Source organism: Dermacentor andersoni, chromosome 2, assembly GCF_023375885.2.
Source record: "Dermacentor andersoni chromosome 2, qqDerAnde1_hic_scaffold, whole genome shotgun sequence".
NCBI classification, from domain to species: domain Eukaryota; kingdom Metazoa; phylum Arthropoda; class Arachnida; order Ixodida; family Ixodidae; genus Dermacentor; species Dermacentor andersoni.
The window spans coordinates 207604912-207618929 of NC_092815.1; positions in this window are offsets into that span (position 1 = coordinate 207604912).

Consider the following 14018-nt stretch of genomic DNA (forward strand, 5'->3'; position numbering starts at 1 on the left):
CTTGGCCTACCGGAGTCCACAAGCACTGCTCGTCTGCTACAGCTGGGGGTATACAACACGCTTGAGGAAATCGTGGATGCGCAAAGAACCTCTCAACTCGAACGCATGTCTCTGACAGCCACGGGCCGGTACATCCTGCAGAAACTCGGCTTCAACTACCACGTCCAACACGGTCAGAAACACGTCATTCCACCTGACCTCAGCGACACGCTGATTGTCGCCCCTATACCTCGAAACATGCACCCCGAATTTAATCGGGGCCGACGCCAGGCCCGTGCCAAGGCAATGCTGCGCTCCTTGGGTGGAAAGAGGACTACGCGCTTTGTAGACGCCGCAGAATACACACGAGAACACCGATTCACGGCGGTAGTCGTAGACGTTAGCTCCCGGCTTACGCACGCGTGTAGTGTCGCAACAGAATACCCCGAAACAGCAGAAGAGGTAGCGATTGCGCTTGCGCTTACCGACCCCCTCTGCGAGGTAGTTTTTAGCGACTCACAATCCGCAGTCCGCAACTACGCGCGGGGGCGCATTTCCTCCGAAGCTCTCCAGATTCTAAGGAAAGCTGGTCGACAGCACTTCGATAACACCGCCATCATATGGTTTCCAGCGCACGTCGCCGCCCCCACCGATGAGGGCCTCATTAACTTGAACGAGGTAGCACACCGCTCTGCGCGAGAACTGACCCGCCGCGCAGAATCGGAGACCGCCTCTTCGAGTTCGGAACTGCTGGCTCAAAACACGCGAGAACGCCTGGTCAGGTACAATGACATCACCAAGTACTACCAGCTAGGCAGGAGGTTGCTGCCCCCACCTCACCCCATGCTGAAACGTCGCCAGGCAGTCATCTGGCGACAATTGCAAACACAAACATTCCCCAGTCCGGTGCGATTGCAGCACATTTTCCCCGCGCAATACCCGACTGCTCTTTGCAAATTATGTCAGGACACTAGAGCGACGCTGTCACACATTTTGTGGGAGTGTCGGGTTGCATCAGCTACAATGGCAGTAGCTCCGGAGGCTCTTGCGTCGAAGTGGGCCGCCGCTCTGCGCAGCTCCAACCTCAAGACACAAGAGTGGGCTGTCCAGCAAGCCCGAGAGGCGGCGACGAGGCAAGGCCTCGAAGTCCCCTCATGGGAGACCTGAGCCCGGGTCGTCAAATTTGCCGGATTCAGAATAAAGTTGTTTCCATCCATATAGCCGGTTGTCAAGTAGTGGACGAAGAGAAGGGCAACCGAGGGGCCTAGATAACCAAGAAACGGAAAGCATAGGATAAATTATTTGTAGTTTCTAATTGAAGTGCAAAAATGAGAAGCTAATGGGAAACGTGGGAAAACTCAACTTGGGGGCTGACGATGAGAGCCGAATCCACAACCTCTGCATTACGCGCGCCGCGTTGCACTACAAATTGTGCTATGGCGATGACGGCAGTTCCCATGTCCATGCAGTCGTGGGCATAGAGTTTCCTACAAAAATTACTAGAGGGAACTCTGGCGCGGCAGTCGTTGTCCTACCATGGGAATGATGGGAAGTACATGGATTTGGCTGATCTTTGTGCTTGTGGATTCAGACGTTCTTGTGGCTTTGTATATTACGCTACATATAAATCTTATTGTCGTATATTTCAGCACAATCTATATTCTTCGAAGTTCAGAAGACGCCGGAAACGCGTACCATTGTTATTAATTGCAGCGATTGAGCTGGTCCAGGTGGCCAAATCGAAACGCGCCAAACGTCTCAAGGCCCTGGCATGCCCGCGATAAATTCATAAGGGCGTTTCATTTGCTTGTCGATACATGCGTCCGTGGCTTAATGGTTTCAATATCAGGCTTCTGTGCTAGAGTCCCTGTGTTCGAATCCTGCCATCGGGCAATTTTAATTATGTTTATTTAATTATTTATTGCGCAATATACTGTTGAATATGACGAGTTAACAAAGTCACAAAGCCGTTTGAAGCCAAAAAGACGAAGTTTAGGCAAATCCATGTACTTCCCATAATTCCCACGGTGGGACAACCGCTCCCATTGCAGCTCCCGTAGACACTAGCGCCAGAGTTCCCTCTAGTAATTCTTGTAGGAAACTCTCTATGGTCGTGGGTATATATGTATGTATACCAGACATACCCCAAGGAGTGTTAACCAGCGCAAAACTTCCACCGCAAAACCGAAGAAAAAATTAAATTATGGGGTTTTACGTGCCAAAACCGCGATCTGATTATGAGGCACGTCGTAGTTTCCGCGGACTTCGGAAAACGTGCTCCTAAATCTAAGTACACAGGTGTTCTCACCCCCATAGAAATGCGGCCACCGTGGCCGGGACTCGATCCTGCGACCTCGTGCTTAGCAGCCCAATACCATAGCCACTAAGCAACCACGGCGGGTCCCACAAAGCCGAAAACAAGGCTTGTATTACCGATCTGGTTTCTGCATTGCGTCAAAAACCTTGTCGCTGTTTTACTTCTGATAACTATAATTTGTCGTAGTTTGTTCAGCAGGTGGAGAACAGTAACCCGATTTGAACAGTCGGTTGTTGCGAAATATTTGGTTAGTTTTGATATACCAAAATACCTAAAAGTTCATTGGAATACGAATAAAATATTACACACCAACTATTCATGTTCGAGACTTCGATATTCACCTATCCTATAGTAAGTACATTACTAAAGCTAAAGCCCTCTATACTATTTTGGTAAATTCACTTTTCCTTCAGCTGCACGAATATTAGACCAACATGACAGGTCTAGGTAAATTATTTACTTCACGCTATATTATATTAGAATGTTTCAAAGTACCTACATTCTTAAAATCCACTTCACTGTTATAAGGAGAGTTTTAGTGACTTTTTTTTGTTTCACTTCAGTGACGCGCTTTCTAAAATGTTGGCAACGCTAGGCTGTAATGGTTCATAATGTACAATTTAAAACTAGATTTGTCGATGACAAACAGAACTTTCACTGACCCATTTTTCAGCCTTTTTTATTGCAATGGCAATCGGGTGACCCGCAAGGGAGGCGAACTTTACATTAGATGTGCCACCTAGACCTGCTCGGAGTGTGCATTCTCCGCCCAGTCGCGAAGGTGAACTTCCGTATAACCTCCAATGAATATTTTCCAACAAACCAACATATCATTAACACATTACCTAAAAGAACGTTTCATCGTTTATTGTCTGGGGCCGCTAATGCGGCATCTACTTAACCTCCCTCCCACCCGGAAGGTGCCGGGTGGAAGGGAGGTTAGGTTGATGCCGCTAACTTAACCTCCGCTGCCCTTAGAAGGAGCCCTCAGTGTCCCCTATATCTATATATATATATATATATATATATTATGCAGGAAAGAAACGACGAACCTTTTAGAAGACGTATTTACTTTACGTTTTCGGCTGGTGGACCAGCCTTCGTCAGAGTGCAGTAACGCTTCAACAACAACAACAAAAAAAAACCCATACACAGCTTTAAAAGCACCTTACCAAGAGCAGACGGCGCACTATCTGCGCTGACTAGAACTTACACTGCGCATCATAAATCATTATCAATGACACACATTCAGGAATACAAAAATTAAATGCAGATGTGTTCAGGACACAATATATACAAACGTGACTCTCAGGTAAGTGCCATCGGTTACCATGATTATGCGTAGTGAAAACAAAATGACGTACAAAGAAGATACAAAGGCGTGATGTTTAGCACATGACATCTCTAAGTGCAATTGCGATTTATCTAAATATTGAGGTGTTAAGCGTACAACTTCAAGCCGCATACGTCAAAAAACCACATGCAGGAAGAAAAAAAAGCGTTGAATTCATGCGTGTACACTGTGTGGGAAGTGTATACTTGTGCTCAATCTAAAGTTAGACAGGTTAGTTTGCCTTTGTTTTCGTTTATTCCGGACGAGACAGTGTTAAATTTTTGAGTAAGGTAAGATTCCCGAAGCTCGCGGTCATGGCTGGTGCGGAATCCAGATTCGAGTATGGTTACTTTGAGATTGTTAAATGTGCGGCCCGGCGTGTTAACATTTTTCGAGAGTGGTAGGTTTCGTTGGGATTTGGCATGCGATCTGTGATTGTTAAAACGGATCCTGAAAGGTGTTTCAGTCTGGCCTATGTATTGCATGTGGCAAGTGCCGCACTCGATCAAGTGCACTATGTTACATGAATCACAGTTGAAACTGCATTTAATTGTGGACATGAATTAGCTGGCTGTGCTGGTGGCAGTCAATGAGGTGTTATATGAGGGCAGACCTTGCAACGTGGTTTATTGCAGCGGCTACAACCGGTCGGGTTGGAGGTGGTGATTTTTGAAGACATTAGTATGTCACCTATGTTTTTCGAACGCCTATACACGACACGAGGTGGCTCAGAAAAAACGGCCTTTAACCTGTCGCTTTGGCTGAGATTGTTATAGTGTTTGCGAAGTATGCTTGAGACCTTAGGATTAGACGCGGAATGTGTATCAAATTAGTCAACTGGGAGCCACTGGGCTTGATTTCTGCCCTTTAAACACTCCATCCGGTCGTGTCCTGCCACTCGGTGTATCGCGTCATCGATCATCTTTTCTGGATATTTACGATTTAGAAGTACAAATTAGTGGAACATCGATGGGAACGAAAATAGGACCTAGCTATGCAAATGTCTTCATGGGAGTGCTCGAAGACGCGTTCCTTAAAAGTGTACGACTAAAACCTATCTACTTTAAACGCTACATCGACGATACATTTTGTATTTGGACACATAACAAAATAGAACTCTTCAACTTCATTGCGGCATTCAACTAGGCACACCCCGCTATCAAATTCACACATCATTACTCACCATCGTCTATAGACTTCCTTGACGTCACTATTACTATTTCCGACCGACCCCTAATCGCAAAACTCTACAAAAAGCCAACGGATAATCATCAATTTCTTCATTTTGAAAGCACCCACGTGCGTCATTGCAAGACTGCGATTCCATACAGTCAGGCACATCTATTTCAGCGCATATATTCCGAAGGCGATATTAATTCGTGTTGCCAGGAACTCAAAAAGAAACTTCCGAAAATGTTTAAAACTTGGTTGCAGTTAGGTGGTCGACCCAGCTTTACGGTTCTCATCAGAGACTACACAGATTGTGCAGTGAAATGGCCGGCAAATGGCCTTTTCCACATCTCACTCCAACGTCAACACAAGCTCATCTACAAAAAAGTTGTGTGCGGAGTACCGAACCTTTGAATGTTATGCCACAATCGCTGCTTATTTCATGAGTGCAAGCCCGGTTCTTTCCATCCGTTTGGCATAGCGCAAGAAGAATGAAAAATTCACTCGCCAAGGTCACTCGTTCGGGAGCGTCTCGCTTCCATCAAAAGGATTTTTTAGAGTGTAGCTGTTAGTCGTCGGTGTAACGGGGCGAACAAGCAGAGCGACGGATTAAAGGGCAAGATATACTCCGGCGTAACGCGCGCGCGCGGCCACGCGCGTCGCGGTTAAGCGACGTCGGTGAAAAACGCGCACTCTACAGTTCGGCGTCACGGCGTACCCGGCGTGCCCAGGTGCGCTTGGCGAACTCAACGCCGCCGGCGCGGAGATAGAGCGTGTTCTATTTCACGCGGCTGACGCTAGACCAGAATGCACTGCGCGCTGTAGCGGCAGCGAGCAGAAGGCAGAATGGCGGACTGCGGTGCGCGTACTGACAGTGCGGCTGTGGTTTTTTCAACATCCGTGTCTGGTGACAGCGCGAGTGAGGACGCCTGCTTGAAGCGATTCGCAACCATCCATGTGTATACGATGTGATGAAACGCATGGACTACCGCGACACAGAGCGGAAGAACAACGCGTGGGAAGCTATACGAAAGCAGTGTGGTCTCGCCACAGGTAAGCTGCATTTCGCAGCTCCTGTACTAGCTGGTGGTAGTCGCCGAGTTGAGGGCGCTTGTCGAATAGCTTTCGTACGTACATGGTCCGCTTCCGTTTTTGACGTAGCCGACGTACTAGCAATATGAGTGCGATGTTCTGGCTTCCAGGACAAGTTAACGCCATGCCGCAAAAGTTTTCGTTTTATGCGCGAGCCGTGAAGTTGCGCTCCCGGACGCAGAGATGGCGCCAGCCTCGCGCTGCGCGCGCACGCCGAACTGTAGAGGAAGCAAATTTCTTGCACCCCTGGCGTCGCTAGCGCAGCGTATCCGACTTCGCCTGCCGCGGCCTGGCGCGCCGAGAACGTCGGACTATATCTTGGGCTTAAGAGCGAACGCGGAGCGCAGCGGCGGAATGAAAAGCGAAGAGAGCCGGAGGAGGAAAGCGGAGGAGGAGACTACAGTGATAGCATGAGGCAGAAAGTAGAGGAGGAGGCTATGGCCGAAGCGACAGAAGAAAAGTCCAGCGCTACTCTGCGGCGACGATATCTACGAGATGGCGCCAGAGTAACGCGCGTCGTCTGTTCACCGATGGCATGCGGCGAGCGTATCCAACATATATATCTATACGAAGCGCTGAATTAGCAGAGGTCCGTTTGCGGCGGCTGCTGTCAATCGGGCCGTCGTGTCATCCAATCGCTGTTTTTCGCGATCTCCCGATTAGCGAGGCAGTCACGCCACATTTCGCTCCGTTTGCAACGTGCCGCACGAAACAGGTTTTTCGCGCCAGCCAATATATCGCGAAATGAAATCACACATAGAGCTGCGCTCAAATTTCGCATAAGGAAGTATCGTAATCGTCGGTGAACATTTATTCATTTTCTGGCGTTCCAAGTGCTTCTTCGCGCTTGTCGACGAGCAGTTTTCGAACACCGGAAGTCCAGATTGTACGCCACCGGGCAACGCTAACCAATCATTTGCCGCCGCCTTCGCCTCATGGAAAGTCGGATGTATATTACTATATCTGAAGGCGTGATGGCGCGAAGGAGCCGACGGTGACAACGACGAAGTGCGGCAAGGTAGAGCGAAAAAAAAAAAGTTCTGGAGTTTTGCGTATGCATCAAAACCACGATCGATTCGATTATGAGGCACGCCGTGGTGAGGGTCTCCCGATTAATTTTCACCATCTTGAGTTCTTTAACATGCACCTCAATCTTAGTACACAGGCTTTTCGGCGTTTCGCCCGCATCGACATGTGGCCACCACAGCTGGGATCGAACACGTGACCTCGGGCTCTGCTGCGCAACAGGTATAAAAAGTTCGTGCCTTCTTTTGACATCACATTTTCGCCAGCACCCTTTGAGGAAACTTCGATACGCCAGTTAAGCTGTATTGTTTACAGCCATTTATATAAGGGTGCTTTCTTCTAGTTGTACAAAATTTTTAGCTATTGCATATGGCGGAGAACACAATTCTAACCGTTCAGCTAAATTACTCCATGAGGCGGCATTATTTGTACGAGAAATCAGAAAGCATAACTCATTAAGTACCATAATCACACTAATCATTTTAATTACTTACATCGTGGCACATATACTTCAATCTATGAATCGCAGCTAGTTAGTTGGCAAGGCCTATCGACTTAGAACGAATTCTCATGATGCCGCCGGTTACGATATGCGCCATCAAACTTGCGGCAAAATGCACTGTTGCTCCACATAATTTTTTGCAAAAAACGTTGTCTTACGCATTGAAGCACGATAGTAGCTGCAACGCCAATGCATTTCGTCGGACACTCGTAAAATTAATAGCTCGAAATAGGTTCCCTTCTGGCAATTCGTTCGAATTGGATGCACTTTGAAAGCTCGCCGGCTGCAATTCGTAAATTGAAATATACATATAGGTAAATATCGTAATTAGGTTATTGCTCAATTATTTATTATTTTGATTTCTCGTGGAATTACCGGCCGCCTCATCGAGTAATTTAGCTTAAGAGTTATAATTGTGCCATCTGCCACGGGCAATTTTAAAACATTTGGCGAAGCCAACAAAGAACACCTGGTATAGTGACCAAGACCACAGCTCTGCGTGTTGAGCGCACTCCTGTACTACATATACACTCGCGACGCATGAAGCATTGTCCCTGTTTCGTCTGCTGCCATCGCCGAAGATATACATGGCGGGTGGTGCGGTGTTTACATATGCAGGTGTGTACTGAAAGTGGGCGTTGATGCAGCGGTCTGGTACGTGTCGGCCTACAGCAGTTGAGCCGGAAGGTCGACAGACGTGCTCGGAAAGTTGTGAAAACAAGGAGACCTGCACGTGGCGAAGGAAAAAAAAAATTACAGATGGGGTCAAAACAGCCCGAACTCGAAGAAACGGGCATAAGCGTTTTACTCGGGCGATCTGGACTGACGTGTTAATTGTTCCGCCCGAGCAACTCTGACTTGGGCGATGAGGCACGCAGCCGATCAATGGCCCAGCAAGTCGATGCTCCCGAGATAGAGAGACATAGATAAGCATGTTTATGATATGAATGAATGTGTGGTGTTTACTGGCGCAAGGGTCAGGTATGGCCAAAGAGCGTGGTAATGGCGTGGCCCATGGTAATGAATTGTAGTGTAGTTATGAGTTCTATGAAGTTGATGTGACGTGGCTGTAAAAGGGGCCTTAAAAACACAGTCGCGTTAAAGTGCGTAAAACCCATGCGTAATAATATTGTGACGATGACAAATGACGTGTACTATGAGCATTAAGATGCATTGCGAGAGAATGATACGATATACAAGATATGTCAGATGCTAAAATTGGCTAGCACTATATTGCCTCGTTAGAGCCCTTGAAATGCTAGGGCCTGGAGGCACGTGCTATACAAAACAATTATCACAGCGGCATCCTCTGGGAAGAGGATGCGCTACGAATTTAATGGACTTATAACATGTAGGATAACATCATTCAAGAAACTGAGGACTGCTTTGGTGTTAAAGAGCGGTTCTTGACCAAGAAACGTAGCCGGGTGAAGAGGGACACAATAGCGCTATGCAAGAGTAAAATGTTTATTTCTCTCATCTTCGGCCTCCCGACACTCCAGGAGGACGTGAAGGACGGTCAGCCTGTCACCACATCTACCACAGGTTTGAGGTTAATTTCCAGTAAGCATAAAATTATGAGCGCCAAATGTGTGTCCTATTCTGAGACGACAGAAAGGACATCTGTTCGCCGTGATTTTGTTGCGGAGGGCCATAAACCTAACTGTGGCTTTATTACGCGCAGCTTATTTGTTTCTACGTCCCACATGCGTTGCCAGTGGTTTCGCAGTTTCTTTCGTAAGGAAGGCTTCAGATCTGTGGCAGGGACACCAGTGGTAAGATTAACAGCATGCGATGTAATTGACGTGGCCATCTCTTCCGCCAGAATGTTACCTTCGATGCCTCTATGGCCAGACACCCAGCACATATTTATATGCTGATTAGATAGACACGCTTTACGCAGGTAGGAATAGAGTTCAGCAAGTACTGGAGTTTTGTGCTTACAGAGTGGCATCAAGGCCTTCATGACGCTTAGGGAGGCTGTATATATATATATATATATATACATATATATATTGCCGCGAATCTATGCAGTGCTTGCTCACTCTTCAAGTCTGCCGCCACGCGACGCAACGCAAGACGCGCTGCCGCCATGCGACGCTAGGCGCGCCCAGTTGAGACGCGCCAAGACGCGCTTTAAATTGAGCGCAGACGACAGCGGCGGGCATTCTGTTCGACGACCGCCGAGCACGCTGGTCGCCTCGCCGCCGCCGGGTAACTCAGGGCATTGTGGGCGCAAGTCAGCCCAATAAACAGTCTTCTTTCGACGAACTTTTGTCCGTCCTCATTGTCCCTGCGACTGCCGTCACCACTACGTGACATCTGGTGGAGGCGCGGGGTAGCCTTCCATGTTCCGGACGCGTCCTTCAAGTCGTGAAGCCAGCCCTCAGCGCTTCGCGCCCGAGGACGAGCCAGCAGTTCAGCGAGCCAGCCGACGTCTCCAGGGGGAGGATCCTGAGTTCGGGACCTTACCGGACCGCACCAGAAACCGAAAAGACGCCGCTACGAGTACCGCAACCTCGCCGAAGATGTCGATACCGATCATACTGCAGCAGCCGCGGGGGCCGCCAACCTTCAATGGATCCCTAGGCGAAGACCCCGAAGAATGGTTGGACCAATTTGAGCGCGTGGCATCGTCCAACAAGTGGGATGATGCGGCAAAAATTGGACAGGTATTCTTCTCATTGGAGGGCTCCGCACGAACGTGGTACGAAAACTACGAGTCGTCCCTAACGACATGGGAGCTATTCAAGAGGGAACTGTTGAAGGTATTCGGCAGTGTCATGAGGAAAGAAAGAGCCGAACGACTCCTCGAGTCCAGGATCCAGCTGCCAAATGAGCCCGTCCGTGGTTACGTCGAAGAAATGAAGCGCCTATTTCGCCGTGCCGACCCCGAGATGACCGAGGAAAAGAAAGTTCAGTTTTTAATGCGCGGCGTAAAAGAACAACTCTTTGGCAGCCTCGTCCGCCAGCCGCCAAAAACAGTCGAGGAATTCATGCAAGAAGCCAGCACGATTGAGAAGACCCTCGACGTCCGGGCTCGGCAGTACAACCGCCCTTCCTCTGTTTGTGCAATCCGTCCGGACACGACGACCACCACCAGCGACAACTTGCGGGAAGTGATCCGCGAAATTGTTCGCGAGGAGCTACGCCGATTACTGCCATCTTCCGCACAGCCGCAAGCAGCAACTCTCATGGATGTGGTACGGGAAGAAGTGCAACGGGCACTTGGCACCCCGACGGCCACAGAACCCCAGGCCATGACGTACGGCGCTGTAGTACGCACTCCTCAGCCCCAACGACAACCGCTACATCCTGTCCGACATGAACAACTTGTTCCCGGACACCGCCTCCCTGCCTCCGCCCGCCCAGCCTACGAGCAACGCTCAAGCCCCAGGAAATGCGATGCCTGGAGGACTTCCGACAGCCGGCCGTTGTGCTTCCATTGCGGTGAGGCCGGCCATATTCTTCGTCACTGCCCGTAGCGACGTATCGGTCTTCGAGGATTTGCCGTTGACGTCCCACGACCACGCTTCGGCCAACGTCCGCAGGAAATCGTCGAGTACCTGCGTCGCGAGGAGTACACGCCGAACCGCCTTTCGCGCTCACCATCGCCGTCAACGTCGCGCTTTGCGTCGCCACGCCGCAGCTACGCAGCCGCGGTACGGGGAAGGTCACCGAGCCCCCGTAGGGGAAACTAAAGACGGCAACCTCTTGAGGTGAGGTTGCTCACGAACGAAACGCCGAAGATCCTCCACCGACAACGCTCCATGAAGACGCTACACCTGCTACGCAGCATGAAGAAGCCCCACTCGCTGCATCGACGCCGCAGAAAATGACAACCCCGACCACGACGCGAACTGCCTTCGAAACTACGCCTCCACCCAGAAACGCTTCGACGCTACGCCCCACCCGCGACTCGAATACGCGACGAAGCCGTAACCCGACGCCGAGGGCGACGTGCAATGCAAGAGCCAAGACATCCGACTTAGAAGTAGCTATCGACGGTAGGAAAGTCACTGCTCTAGTTGACACAGGAGCCGATTACTCAGTGATGAATGGAACATTTGCTGCGCAGCTGAGGAAAGTCACGACCGCTTGGGATGGCCCACAAATTCGCACCGCAGGTGGCCACCTCATTACGCCATCAGGACGATGCACAGCGCGAGTGACTGTCAAAGGACACACCTTCCCTGCGACCTTTGTTGTGCTACCGCAATGCTCCCGCGAAGTGATCTTGGGCTTGGATTTCCTTAGTGAGCACCAGGCGATCATTGACCTGCGATCCAAGCTGATTACGCTTTCGACGAACGAGGCCATCCCTTCGATGATAACTCTGAGAAATCACTTTGCCCTGAGCATCCTGAAAGATGAAGTGAGCGTCCCACCCCGTTCAAGCGTTATCGTGACCGTAGGTGCCATGAAAGCCATTAACTCTGAAGGCATCATCGAGGGGAACAGCCAGTTGCTTCTCGACCGAGGAATCGGTATCGCAAGAGGCATCGCACATTTCCGCAACGGCCAGACCGAAGTACTGCTGACTAACTTCAGCGAAGAATACCGGCACATTAACAAAGGAACGGCGATTGCTTTCTTCGACGAAATATCTGACGTACGGGATTCCTTGGCCCTCTCCGACCCATCCGCAGAAGATTCGTCTGACCATGAGAACTCGCCCACTTTCGACATCAACCCAGTCCTGCCCCGGAACAGAGAAGACCAGATCCGCAATCTGCTTCAAAGTTACAGCCAGTGTTTTTCGTCATCGCCAAAGGTCCGACAAACGCCAATTGCCAAGCATTGCATCATAACCGACCAGCACGCCCGACCTCTCCGTCAAAGCCCCTACCGTGTGTCGCCGCGAGAACGACAAGCCATCCGGAACCAAGTGGAAGAAATGCTTCGCGACGACATCATCCAGCCATCAAACAGCCCATGGGCTGCACCGGTTGTTCTAGTGAAAAAGAAAGACGGCGCACTTCGATTCTGCGTTGAGAACCGCCGCTTAAACAACATAACAAAGAAGGACGTCTACCCCCTCCCCCGCATCGACGACACACTGGACCGGCTTTGCAACGCCAAGTATTTCTCATCGATGGACCTGAAGACCGGCTACTGGCAGATTGAGGTCGACGAAAGAGATCGCGAGAAGACAGCATTCATCACTCCTGATGGGCTCTTTGAGTTCAAGGTGATGCCATTTGGTCTCTGTTCCGCACCAACGACGTTTCAGCGGGTGATGGATACAGTGCTCGCAGGCCTAAAGTGGCAAATTTGTCTGGTATATTTAGATGACGTCGTTGTCTTCGCCTCGAACTTTCAAGAACACCCCAAAAGACTTCGGACAGTGCTCGATGCCATCAAGTCGTCTGGCCTAACCTTGAAAGCCGAGAAGTGCCACTTTGCTTATGCAGAGCTGCTGTTTCTAGGCCACATCGTTAGCGGGAAGGGAGTACGCCCAGTCCCGCAGAAAACAGCCGCTATTGAACAGTTCCCACCACCGGCCGATAAGAAAGCTGTGCGCAGATTCCTCGGACTGTGCGCATATTACCGACGATTTGTGAAAAACCTTTCGCGCATCGCCGAGCCCCTGACCCAACTAACAAAGGCAAACGTGCCATTTAAATGGGAAGCGCCACAATCAGAAGCCTTCAAAGAACTCCAGCGCCGTTTACAGTCTTCACCGATCCTCGCGCATTTTGATGAAAACGCTGATACTGAGGTGCATACTGACGCAAGCAGTGTGGGCCTAGGCGCCGTCCTCGTTCAAAAAAGCGATGGGCTGCAGAACGTCATCGCATACGCTAGCCGCTCCCTTTCCAAGGCCGAGGCTAACTATTCCACGACTGAGAGGGAGTGCCTTGCCATCATCTGGGCTACGTCGAAATTCCGCCCCTACCTGTACGGACGACCGTTCAAGGTGGTCAGCGATCACCACGCGCTGTGCTGGCTTGCCAATTTGAAGGACCCCTCTGGCCGCCTCGCTCGATGGAGTCTTCGCCTCCAGGAGTTTGACGTCACCGTGGTTTACAAGTCAGGACTCAAACAGTCTGACGCCGATTGCCTCTCACGAGCCCCTGTAGATGCGCCGCCACTGGACGACGATGAGGACGCCTTCCTGGGACCCATCAGCTCCAGCTCTCTTGCCCAGCAGCAACGCTCGGACCCTGACCTAAAATGCCTTATAGAGTACTTGGAAGGAAATGTTTCTTCGCCCCCTGCCTCATTCAAGCGAGGACTTTCTTCCTTCTGTGTACAGAATGATGTCCTCATGAAGAAGAACTTCCCAGCGAACAAAACAGCCTACCTCCTTGTTGTACCTGCTTGTCTCCGCGAAGAAGTTCTACAGGCTTCCCACGACGAGCCGACAGCGGGACATCTCGGGTTTACTCGCACTCTCCGCCGCATTAAAGAAAAGTATTACTGGCCCCGCCTTTCTTCCGATGTCGCACATTATGTGAAAACCTGCCGAGATTGCCAGCGACGAAAGACACCTCCCACCCGACCAGCAGGATTCCTGAACCCCATTGAACCCCCCGCAAGACCCTTTCAGCAGATCGGCATGGACTTGCTTGGCCCTTTCCCAAAGTCAACGTCTG